This window comes from Aphelocoma coerulescens, unplaced genomic scaffold (genome assembly GCF_041296385.1).
Source record: "Aphelocoma coerulescens isolate FSJ_1873_10779 unplaced genomic scaffold, UR_Acoe_1.0 HiC_scaffold_59, whole genome shotgun sequence".
Classification (NCBI taxonomy): Eukaryota; Metazoa; Chordata; class Aves; order Passeriformes; family Corvidae; genus Aphelocoma; species Aphelocoma coerulescens.
The window spans coordinates 2,554,631-2,567,637 of record NW_027183938.1 but is presented as its reverse complement, the minus strand read 5'-3'; positions in this window follow the sequence as shown (position 1 = coordinate 2,567,637).

The following is a 13,007-nucleotide window of genomic DNA, read 5'->3' as shown; positions in this document are numbered from 1 at the left end:
TCCTATAGCATTTACATACAGCCTATAAGAGTTCTTACATTACCATAGAGTGTTACATTTTAACTTCTAAAAACTACTCCTTGGACCCCTTCTGCTGAGCTAGTAGGGTCTGCTCTGACCCTTGGACCTGTCTGCAAGCAGAGGGTATTGTTCAATCAAGAGGGGATTACCTTCAGCCGGCTATACCATTGTTTTCTAGTTGTTCAGTAACTAAGACTCTATATCTCAAAGATGGCCTTCATTTCGATGTCGCTCACAGATTTCATATTCCCAAAATCTTTTGTTAGGCAATCATATTTATAAGGCTTTCCTGTTTCATCTTCCCCAACATAAAACCTATGGAACCAAGAGACCATTGTGACACTGCAGGGCCTCATGGAACCAATTGTCCATGATGACAGTGCGGATCAAAGGAGACCATGGTGACACTGCGGAACCTGATGGAACCAAGGAGCCATTGTGACACAGTGGGGCCTCATGGAATCAAGGAGACCATTGTGACCCAGGTGTTGCATGTGAAGGCAAGGAGCCATTGTGACACTTTGGGCTTCTTCCCTTGAGCTCTGCAGCTGGCTGTCCCAGCCCAGCGCACCATGTGCCACCTGCTCTCCTCAGGGCTCTGCCTGCACACAGCCCCAGGAGAAGTTTTCCTGTTTGGAAGGAAAGAATGGAAAAGCCGGAGCAGGTTTCCTAAACAACAAACCCCACTCAGGAGCCACATGCTCAGTACAGGCTGCCTGGAACGATGTCCCCTTTCTACAAGGGTCAGTGTGAGCAGGAATGATCTCTGGGAGCAGAATTCTCGGAGTCTTTCCACTGAATTCTCTGTCCCTGTGTCTTGGGGTGACTTTATCATGTGTATCCCCTATCGCTGCTCTATGCCCAGAAGTGAACTTTGTGCATTTCTGTGCCTTTCAACTGAGCCTGAGAGGGGGGAGAGGAAAAAAAACCGGACAAACTTCTCAGAGCGTTTGTTCAAGGACACACATACACACTCCTCTGCATCCTGCTTGCAGCAAGAGCAGAGGGAAGCAACTTTGTTTCTTTTTAGCCAGTTTTCAGCTCCTTTTCTCTGGGGGGAGATGGAGAGTTGAACTTTGTTTTCCTGGGACTTCGGGGTTTTTTTTTCCCTTCTTCTCTTCTTGACTCTTTCAACATCAGAGCACATTGGGAGAATTTTCTCCCGAGGTGGGGGCCCTGAATGTGGGCCCATGAGCCAGCTGCAAGGAGGAGGAGAGAGACTGCACCTACGGAAGTGTTGGGGTTCCTCCCCCCTGCCATGAGGTCATGGGAGAGGGGACCCTGGGGTAGAGGCATGGCCTGGGCACGGGGTCTCCCTGCTCCCTGCTCACATGTGCCCTAATCCTGTTCAGCACTGCTTATTTTGTGTTGCCCTGTGCGAGGAGGGCCCTGGTTGTGCTGTGATTGCTCAGTTCTTTGGCAGTGCCCCGCCCATGTGGCTGGAGAAGAAAGAGCTCTGAAACTTCTCTCAAGAATCGCTCCCTGTTTCTTTGCACGGGCCTCGCTGTCTATGGATGTTTCAGGAGACCCCACCGAAACACAGAAGGACTCTCAAATTATCCCAGCTTTCTCTGCACAGCGAGAGCTTTTAATATTTAGCATTGTTATCCTTTTCCTGTGTGTTTGTTAAAAAAGTAGTTTTTATCTCTTTCACTTTCTTCCCAGGAAAATTCTTTTTTCCCGAAGCTGGTGGGGGAGGGCTGGGTGTAACCTGCCTTCTATCAGAGGATATTTTCCTCCACATTTGTCCAAACCGGCACAGCCTGTCCTTTCCCTGGGTGTCTGTTGCAGATGGAAGCTGCTGGTGCCATTGTCAGCTTGAAGCCCTCTTTTGATGCAAGCAGATGTTGCCAGGTGTGTTCAGCAGCTGTTGCTCAATGCTTATGCCAAGCTATTGTGTTCCTCATGGAACCAAGGAGCCATTGTGACACTGCAGGGGCTGATGGCATCAAGGAGGCAATTGTGACAGTACAGAACCTCCTAGAAACAAGGCTCCATTGTGACACCGTGGGGAATCATGGAATCAAGGAGCCCATTGTGACACGGCTGCATGGAACCAATGGTCCATGGTTACACGGCGGATTCAAGAAGAGCACGGTGACACCACGCAACATCATGGAACCGTACGTCCATTGTGACACAGCAAGGCCGCATGGAAACAAGGGGACCATTGTGGCAAAGCAGGGCCTAATGGAAGCCTGGAGAGCATTGTGACATTGTGGGGAATCATGGAAACATGGAGAGCATTGTGACACTAAGGAAACTCCTGGAACCAAGATGACCACTGGCACATAATGGAACCTCATGGAAGCAAGCCTCCACGATGGTTTTGGAGGGCCTCAGGGACCACAGGACCCATTGTGACACAGCAGGACCTGGTGGAACCAAGGAGCCTTTGTGATACTCCACATCCACATGGAAGCCAGGGTGCACTGAGACACAGCGGGGCCTTGTTGGAACCAAAGACACCTCTGCAAAAAGCAGGCTAGCTCATAGAAGCAAGGAGTCCTTTGTTACAACATCAAAGCTATGGAACCAAGGGACCATTGTGACACTGCGGGGCCTCATGGAACCAATTGTCCATGATGACAGTGCGGATCAAAGGAGACCATGGTGACACTGCGGAACCTGATGGAACCAAGGAGCCATTGTGACACAGTGGGGCCTCATGGAATCAAGGAGACCATTGTGACCCAGGTGTTGCATGGGAAGGCAAGGAGCCATTGTGACACTTTGGGCTTCTTCCCTTGAGCTCTGCAGCTGGCTGTCCCAGCCCAGCGCACCATGTGCCACCTGCTCTCCTCAGGGCTCTGCCTGCACACAGCCCCAGGAGAAGTTTTCCTGTTTGCAAGGAAAGAATGGAAAAGCCGGAGCAGGTTTCCTAAACAACAAACCCTACTCAGGAGCCACATGCTCAGTACAGGCTGCCTGGAACGATGTCCCCTTTCTACAAGGGTCAGTGTGAGCAGGAATGAATGATCTCTGGGAGCAGAATTCTCGGAGTCTTTCCACTGAATTCTCTCTCCCTGTGTCTTGGGGTGACTTTATTGTGTGTATCCCCTATTGCTGCTCTATGCCCAGAAGTGAACTTTGTGCATTTCTGTGCCTTTCAACTGAGCCTGAGAGGGGGGAGAGGAAAAAAAAGCCAGACAAACTTCTCAGAGCGTTTGTTCAAGGACACACATACACACTCCTCTGCATCCTGCTTGCAGCAAGAGTGGAGGAAGCAACCTTGTTTCTTTTTAGCCAGTTTTCAGCTCCTTTTCTCTGGGGGGAGATGGAGAGTTGAACTTTGTTTTCCTGGGACTTTGGGGGTTTTTTTCCCTTCTCCTCTTCTTGACTCTTTCAACATCAGACCACATTGGGAGAATTTTCTCCCGAGGTTGGGGCCCTGAATGTGGGCCCATGAGCCAGCTGCAAGGAGGAGGAGAGAGACTACACCTACGGAAGTGTTGGGGTTCCTGCCTCCTGCCATGCGGTCATGGGAGAGGGGACCCTGGGGTAGAGGCATGGCCTGGGCACGGGGGGTCTCCCTGCTCCCTGCTCACATGTGCCCTAACCCTGTTCAGCACTGCTTATTTTGTGTTGCCCTGTGCGAGGAGGGCCCTGGTTGTGCCGTGATTGCTCAGTTCTTTGGCAGTGCCCCGCCCATGTGGCTGGAGAAGAAAGAGCTCTGAAACTTCTCTCAAGAATCGCTCCCTGTTTCTTTGCACGGGCCTCGCTGTCTATGGATGTTTCAGGAGACCCCACCGAAACACGGAAGGACTCTCAAATTATCCCAGCTTTCTCTGCACAGCGAGAGGTTTTAATATTTAGCATTGTTATCCTTTTCCTGTGTGTTTGTTAAAAAAGTAGTTTTTATCTCTTTCACTTTCTTCCCAGGAAAATTCTTTTTTCCCGAAGCTGGTGGGGGAGGGCTGGGTGTAACCTGCCTTCTATCAGAGGATATTTTCCTCCACATTTGTCCAAACCGGCACAGCCTGTCCTTTCCCTGGGTGTCTGTTGCAGATGGAAGCTGCTGGTGCCATTGTCAGCTTGAAGCCCTCTTTTGATGCAAGCAGATGTTGCCAGGTGTGTTCAGCAGCTGTTGCTCAATGCTTATGCCAAGCTATTGTGTTCCTCATGGAACCAAGGAGCCATTGTGACACTGCAGGGGCTGATGGCATCAAGGAGGCAATTGTGACAGTACAGAACCTCCTAGAAACAAGGCTCCATTGTGACACCGTGGGGAATCATGGAATCAAGGAGCCCATTGTGACACGGCTGCATGGAACCAATGGTCCATGGTTACACGGCGGATTCAAGAAGAGCACGGTGACACCACGCAACATCATGGAACCGTACGTCCATTGTGACACAGCAAGGCCGCATGGAAACAAGGGGACCATTGTGGCAAAGCAGGGCCTAATGGAAGCCTGGAGAGCATTGTGACATTGTGGGGAATCATGGAAACATGGAGAGCATTGTGACACTAAGGAAACTCCTGGAACCAAGATGACCACTGGCACATAATGGAACCTCATGGAAGCAAGCATCCATGATGACTTTGGAGGGCCTCAGGGACCACAGGACCCATTGTGACACAGCAGGACCTGGTGGAACCAAGGAGCCTTTGTGATACTCCAGATCCACATGGAAGCCAGGGTGCACTGAGACACAGTGGGGCCTTGTTGGAACCAAAGACACCTCTGCAAAAAGCAGGCTAGCTCATAGAAGCAAGGAGTCCATTGTTACAACGTAAAAGCTATGGAACCAAGGGACCATTGTGACACTGCGGGGCCTCATGGAACCAATTGTCCATGATGACAGTGCGGATCAAAGGAGACCATGGTGACACTGCGGAACCTGATGGAACCAAGGAGCCATTGTGACACAGTGGGGCCTCATGGAATCAAGGAGACCATTGTGACCCAGGTGTTGCATGGGAAGGCAAGGAGCCATTGTGACACTTTGGGCTTCTTCCCTTGAGCTCTGCAGCTGGCTGTCCCAGCCCAGCGCACCATGTGCCACCTGCTCTCCTCAGGGCTCTGCCTGCACACAGCCCCAGGAGAAGTTTTCCTGTTTGCAAGGAAAGAATGGAAAAGCCGGAGCAGGTTTCCTAAACAACAAACCCTACTCAGGAGCCACATGCTCAGTACAGGCTGCCTGGAACGATGTCCCCTTTCTACAAGGGTCAGTGTGAGCAGGAATGAATGATCTCTGGGAGCAGAATTCTCGGAGTCTTTCCACTGAATTCTCTGTCCCTGTGTCTTGGGGTGACTTTATTGTGTGTATCCCCTATTGCTGCTCTATGCCCAGAAGTGAACTTTGTGCATTTCTGTGCCTTTCAACTGAGCCTGAGAGGGGGGAGAGGAAAAAAAACCGGACAAACTTCTCAGAGCGTTTGTTCAAGGACACACATACACACTCCTCTGCATCCTGCTTGCAGCAAGAGTGGAGGAAGCAACCTTGTTTCTTTTTAGCCAGTTTTCAGCTCCTTTTCTCTGGGGGGAGATGGAGAGTTGAACTTTGTTTTCCTGGGACTTTGGGGGTTTTTTTCCCTTCTCCTCTTCTTGACTCTTTCAACATCAGACCACATTGGGAGAATTTTCTCCCGAGGTTGGGGCCCTGAATGTGGGCCCATGAGCCAGCTGCAAGGAGGAGGAGAGAGACTACACCTACGGAAGTGTTGGGGTTCCTGCCTCCTGCCATGCGGTCATGGGAGAGGGGACCCTGGGGTAGAGGCATGGCCTGGGCACGGGGTCTCCCTGCTCCCTGCTCACATGTGCCCTAACCCTGTTCAGCACTGCTTATTTTGTGTTGCCCTGTGCCAGGAGGGCCCTGGTTGTGCCGTGATTGCTCAGTTCTTTGGCAGTGCCCCGCCCATGTGGCTGGAGAAGAAAGAGCTCTGAAACTTCTCTCAAGAATCGCTCCCTGTTTCTTTGCACGGGCCTCGCTGTCTATGGATGTTTCAGGAGACCCCACCGAAACACAGAAGGACTCTCAAATTATCCCAGCTTTCTCTGCACAGCGAGAGGTTTTAATATTTAGCATTGTTATCCTTTTCCTGTGTGTTTGTTAAAAAAGTAGTTTTTATCTCTTTCACTTTCTTCCCAGGAAAATTCTTTTTTCCCGAAGCTGGTGGGGGAGGGCTGGGTGTAACCTGCCTTCTATCAGAGGATATTTTCCTCCACATTTGTCCAAACCGGCACAGCCTGTCCTTTCCCTGGGTCTCTGTTGCAGATGGAAGCTGCTGGTGCCATTGTCAGCTTGAAGCCCTCTTTTGATGCAAGCAGATGTTGCCAGGTGTGTTCAGCAGCTGTTGCTCAATGCTTATGCCAAGCTATTGTGTTCCTCATGGAACCAAGGAGCCATTGTGACACTGCAGGGGCTGATGGCATCAAGGAGGCAATTGTGACAGTACAGAACCTCCTAGAAACAAGGCTCCATTGTGACACCGTGGGGAATCATGGAATCAAGGAGCCCATTGTGACACGGCTGCATGGAACCAATGGTCCATGGTTACACGGCGGATTCAAGAAGAGCACGGTGACACCACGCAACATCATGGAACCATAGGTCCATTGTGACACAGCGGGGCCTCATGGAAACAAGGGGACCATTGTGGCAAAGCAGGGCCTAATGGAAGCCTGGAGAGCATTGTGACATTGTGGGGAATCATGGAAACATGGAGAGCATTGTGACACTAAGGAAACTCCTGGAACCAAGATGACCACTGGCACATAATGGAACCTCATGGAAGCAAGCCTCCACGATGGTTTTGGAGGGCCTCAGGGACCACAGGACCCATTGTGACACAGCAGGACCTGGTGGAACCAAGGAGCCTTTGTGATACTCCAGATCCACATGGAAGCCAGGGTGCACTGAGACACAGCGGGGCCTTGTTGGAACCAAAGACACCTCTGCAAAAAGCAGGCTAGCTCATAGAAGCAAGGAGTCCATTGTTACAACATCAAAGCTATGCAACCAAGGGACCATTGTGACACTGCGGGGCCTCATGGAACCAATTGTCCATGATGACAGTGCGGATCAAAGGAGACCATGGTGACACTGCGGAACCTGATGGAACCAAGGAGCCATTGTGACACAGTGGGGCCTCATGGAATCAAGGAGACCATTGTGACCCAGGTGTTGCATGGGAAGGCAAGGAGCCATTGTGACACTTTGGGCTTCTTCCCTTGAGCTCTGCAGCTGGCTGTCCCAGCCCAGCGCACCATGTGCCACCTGCTCTCCTCAGGGCTCTGCCTGCACACAGCCCCAGGAGAAGTTTTCCTGTTTGCAAGGAAAGAATGGAAAAGCCGGAGCAGGTTTCCTAAACAACAAACCCTACTCAGGAGCCACATGCTCAGTACAGGCTGCCTGGAACGATGTCCCCTTTCTACAAGGGTCAGTGTGAGCAGGAATGAATGATCTCTGGGAGCAGAATTCTCGGAGTCTTTCCACTGAATTCTCTGTCCCTGTGTCTTGGGGTGACTTTATTGTGTGTATCCCCTATTGCTGCTCTATGCCCAGAAGTGAACTTTGTGCATTTCTGTGCCTTTCAACTGAGCCTGAGAGGGGGGAGAGGAAAAAAAACCGGACAAACTTCTCAGAGCGTTTGTTCAAGGACACACATACACACTCCTCTGCATCCTGCTTGCAGCAAGAGTGGAGGAAGCAACCTTGTTTCTTTTTAGCCAGTTTTCAGCTCCTTTTCTCTGGGGGGAGATGGAGAGTTGAACTTTGTTTTCCTGGGACTTGGGGGTTTTTTTCCCTTCTCCTCTTCTTGACTCTTTCAACATCAGACCACATTGGGAGAATTTTCTCCTGAGGTTGGGGCCCTGAATGTGGGCCCATGAGCCAGCTGCAAGGAGGAGGAGAGAGACTACACCTACGGAAGTGTTGGGGTTCCTCCCTCCTGCCATGCGGTCATGGGAGAGGGGACCCTGGGGTAGAGGCATGGCCTGGGCACGGGGGGTCTCCCTGCTCCCTGCTCACATGTGCCCTAACCCTGTTCAGCACTGCTTATTTTGTGTTGCCCTGTGCCAGGAGGGCCCTGGTTGTGCTGTGATTGCTCAGTTCTTTGGCAGTGCCCCGCCCATGTGGCTGGAGAAGAAAGAGCTCTGAAACTTCTCTCAAGAATCGCTCCCTGTTTCTTTGCACGGGCCTCGCTGTCTATGGATGTTTCAGGAGACCCCACCGAAACACAGAAGGACTCTCAAATTATCCCAGCTTTCTCTGCACAGCGAGAGCTTTTAATATTTAGCATTGTTATCCTTTTCCTGTGTGTTTGTTAAAAAAGTAGTTTTTATCTCTTTCACTTTCTTCCCAGGAAAATTCTTTTTTCCCGAAGCTGGTGGGGGAGGGCTGGGTGTAACCTGCCTTCTATCAGAGGATATTTTCCTCCACATTTGTCCAAACCGGCACAGCCTGTCCTTTCCCTGGGTGTCTGTTGCAGATGGAAGCTGCTGGTGCCATTGTCAGCTTGAAGCCCTCTTTTGATGCAAGCAGATGTTGCCAGGTGTGTTCAGCAGCTGTTGCTCAATGCTTATGCCAAGCTATTGTGTTCCTCATGGAACCAAGGAGCCATTGTGACACTGCAGGGGCTGATGGCATCAAGGAGGCAATTGTGACAGTACAGAACCTCCTAGAAACAAGGCTCCATTGTGACACCATGGGGAATCATGGAATCAAGGAGCCCATTGTGACACGGCTGCATGGAACCAATGGTCCATGGTTACACGGCGGATTCAAGAAGAGCACGGTGACACCACGCAACATCATGGAACCGTACGTCCATTGTGACACAGCGGGGCCTCATGGAAACAAGGGGACCATTGTGGCAAAGCAGGGCCTAATGGAAGCCTGGAGAGCATTGTGACATTGTGGGGAATCATGGAAACATGGAGAGCATTGTGACACTAAGGAAACTCCTGGAACCAAGATGACCACTGGCACATAATGGAACCTCATGGAAGCAAGCATCCATGATGACTTTGGAGGGCCTCAGGGACCACAGGACCCATTGTGACACAGCAGGACCTGGTGGAACCAAGGAGCCTTTGTGATACTCCACATCCACATGGAAGCCAGGGTGCACTGAGACACAGTGGGGCCTTGTTGGAACCAAAGACACCTCTGCAAAAAGCAGGCTAGCTCATAGAAGCAAGGAGTCCATTGTTACAACGTAAAAGCTATGCAACCAAGGGACCATTGTGACACTGCGGGGCCTCATGGAACCAATTGTCCATGATGACAGTGCGGATCAAAGGAGACCATGGTGACACTGCGGAACCTGATGGAACCAAGGAGCCATTGTGACACAGTGGGGCCTCATGGAATCAAGGAGACCATTGTGACCCAGGTGTTGCATGGGAAGGCAAGGAGCCATTGTGACACTTTGGGCTTCTTCCCTTGAGCTCTGCAGCTGGCTGTCCCAGCCCAGCGCACCATGTGCCACCTGCTCTCCTCAGGGCTCTGCCTGCACACAGCCCCAGGAGAAGTTTTCCTGTTTGCAAGGAAAGAATGGAAAAGCCGGAGCAGGTTTCCTAAACAACAAACCCCACTCAGGAGCCACATGCTCAGTACAGGCTGCCTGGAACGATGTCCCCTTTCTACAAGGGTCAGTGTGAGCAGGAATGATCTCTGGGAGCAGAATTCTCGGAGTCTTTCCACTGAATTCTCTCTCCCTGTGTCTTGGGGTGACTTTATCATGTGTATCCCCTATTGCTGCTCTATGCCCAGAAGTGAACTTTGTGCATTTCTGTGCCTTTCAACTGAGCCTGAGAGGGGGGAGAGGAAAAAAAACCGGACAAACTTCTCAGAGCGTTTGTTCAAGGACACACATACACACTCCTCTGCATCCTGCTTGCAGCAAGAGTGGAGGAAGCAACCTTGTTTCTTTTTAGCCAGTTTTCAGCTCCTTTTCTCTGGGGGGAGATGGAGAGTTGAACTTTGTTTTCCTGGGACTTCGGGGGTTTTTTTTCCCTTCTTCTCTTCTTGACTCTTTCAACATCAGAGCACATTGGGAGAATTTTCTCCCGAGGTGGGGGCCCTGAATGTGGGCCCATGAGCCAGCTGCAAGGAGGAGGAGAGAGACTGCACCTACGGAAGTGTTGGGGTTCCTCCCCCCTGCCATGAGGTCATGGGAGAGGGGACCCTGGGGTAGAGGCATGGCCTGGGCACGGGGTCTCCCTGCTCCCTGCTCACATGTGCCCTAATCCTGTTCAGCACTGCTTATTTTGTGTTGCCCTGTGCGAGGAGGGCCCTGGTTGTGCTGTGATTGCTCAGTTCTTTGGCAGTGCCCCGCCCATGTGGCTGGAGAAGAAAGAGCTCTGAAACTTCTCTCAAGAATCGCTCCCTGTTTCTTTGCACGGGCCTCGCTGTCTATGGATGTTTCAGGAGACCCCACCGAAACACAGAAGGACTCTCAAATTATCCCAGCTTTCTCTGCACAGCGAGAGCTTTTAATATTTAGCATTGTTATCCTTTTCCTGTGTGTTTGTTAAAAAAATAGGTTTTATCTCTTTCACTTTCTTCCCAGGAAAGTTCTTTTTTCCAAAAACCTGGTGGGGGAGGGCTGGGTGTAACCTGCCTTCTATCAGAGGATATTTTCCTCCACATTTGTCCAAACCGGCACAGCCTGTCCTTTCCCTGGGTCTCTGTTGCAGATGGAAGCTGCTGGTGCCATTGTCAGCTTGAAGCCCTCTTTTGATGCAAGCAGATGTTGCCAGGTGTGTTCAGCAGCTGTTGCTCAATGCTTATGCCAAGCTATTGTGTTCCTCATGGAACCAAGGAGCCATTGTGACACTGCAGGGGCTGATGGCATCAAGGAGGCAATTGTGACAGTACAGAACCTCCTAGAAACAAGGCTCCATTGTGACACCGTGGGGAATCATGGAATCAAGGAGCCCATTGTGACACGGCTGCATGGAACCAATGGTCCATGGTTACACGGCGGATTCAAGAAGAGCACGGTGACACCACGCAACATCATGGAACCATAGGTCCATTGTGACACAGCGGGGCCTCATGGAAACAAGGGGACCATTGTGGCAAAGCAGGGCCTAATGGAAGCCTGGAGAGCATTGTGACATTGTGGGGAATCATGGAAACATGGAGAGCATTGTGACACTAAGGAAACTCCTGGAACCAAGATGACCACTGGCACATAATGGAACCTCATGGAAGCAAGCCTCCACGATGGTTTTGGAGGGCCTCAGGGACCACAGGACCCATTGTGACACAGCAGGACCTGGTGGAACCAAGGAGCCTTTGTGATACTCCAGATCCACATGGAAGCCAGGGTGCACTGAGACACAGCGGGGCCTTGTTGGAACCAAAGACACCTCTGCAAAAAGCAGGCTAGCTCATAGAAGCAAGGAGTCCATTGTTACAACATCAAAGCTATGCAACCAAGGGACCATTGTGACACTGCGGGGCCTCATGGAACCAATTGTCCATGATGACAGTGCGGATCAAAGGAGACCATGGTGACACTGCGGAACCTGATGGAACCAAGGAGCCATTGTGACACAGTGGGGCCTCATGGAATCAAGGAGACCATTGTGACCCAGGTGTTGCATGGGAAGGCAAGGAGCCATTGTGACACTTTGGGCTTCTTCCCTTGAGCTCTGCAGCTGGCTGTCCCAGCCCAGCGCACCATGTGCCACCTGCTCTCCTCAGGGCTCTGCCTGCACACAGCCCCAGGAGAAGTTTTCCTGTTTGCAAGGAAAGAATGGAAAAGCCGGAGCAGGTTTCCTAAACAACAAACCCTACTCAGGAGCCACATGCTCAGTACAGGCTGCCTGGAACGATGTCCCCTTTCTACAAGGGTCAGTGTGAGCAGGAATGAATGATCTCTGGGAGCAGAATTCTCGGAGTCTTTCCACTGAATTCTCTGTCCCTGTGTCTTGGGGTGACTTTATTGTGTGTATCCCCTATTGCTGCTCTATGCCCAGAAGTGAACTTTGTGCATTTCTGTGCCTTTCAACTGAGCCTGAGAGGGGGGAGAGGAAAAAAAACCGGACAAACTTCTCAGAGCGTTTGTTCAAGGACACACATACACACTCCTCTGCATCCTGCTTGCAGCAAGAGTGGAGGAAGCAACCTTGTTTCTTTTTAGCCAGTTTTCAGCTCCTTTTCTCTGGGGGGAGATGGAGAGTTGAACTTTGTTTTCCTGGGACTTGGGGGTTTTTTTCCCTTCTCCTCTTCTTGACTCTTTCAACATCAGACCACATTGGGAGAATTTTCTCCTGAGGTTGGGGCCCTGAATGTGGGCCCATGAGCCAGCTGCAAGGAGGAGGAGAGAGACTACACCTACGGAAGTGTTGGGGTTCCTCCCTCCTGCCATGCGGTCATGGGAGAGGGGACCCTGGGGTAGAGGCATGGCCTGGGCACGGGGGGTCTCCCTGCTCCCTGCTCACATGTGCCCTAACCCTGTTCAGCACTGCTTATTTTGTGTTGCCCTGTGCCAGGAGGGCCCTGGTTGTGCTGTGATTGCTCAGTTCTTTGGCAGTGCCCCGCCCATGTGGCTGGAGAAGAAAGAGCTCTGAAACTTCTCTCAAGAATCGCTCCCTGTTTCTTTGCACGGGCCTCGCTGTCTATGGATGTTTCAGGAGACCCCACCGAAACACAGAAGGACTCTCAAATTATCCCAGCTTTCTCTGCACAGCGAGAGCTTTTAATATTTAGCATTGTTATCCTTTTCCTGTGTGTTTGTTAAAAAAGTAGTTTTTATCTCTTTCACTTTCTTCCCAGGAAAATTCTTTTTTCCCGAAGCTGGTGGGGGAGGGCTGGGTGTAACCTGCCTTCTATCAGAGGATATTTTCCTCCACATTTGTCCAAACCGGCACAGCCTGTCCTTTCCCTGGGTGTCTGTTGCAGATGGAAGCTGCTGGTGCCATTGTCAGCTTGAAGCCCTCTTTTGATGCAAGCAGATGTTGCCAGGTGTGTTCAGCAGCTGTTGCTCAATGCTTATGCCAAGCTATTGTGTTCCTCATGGAACC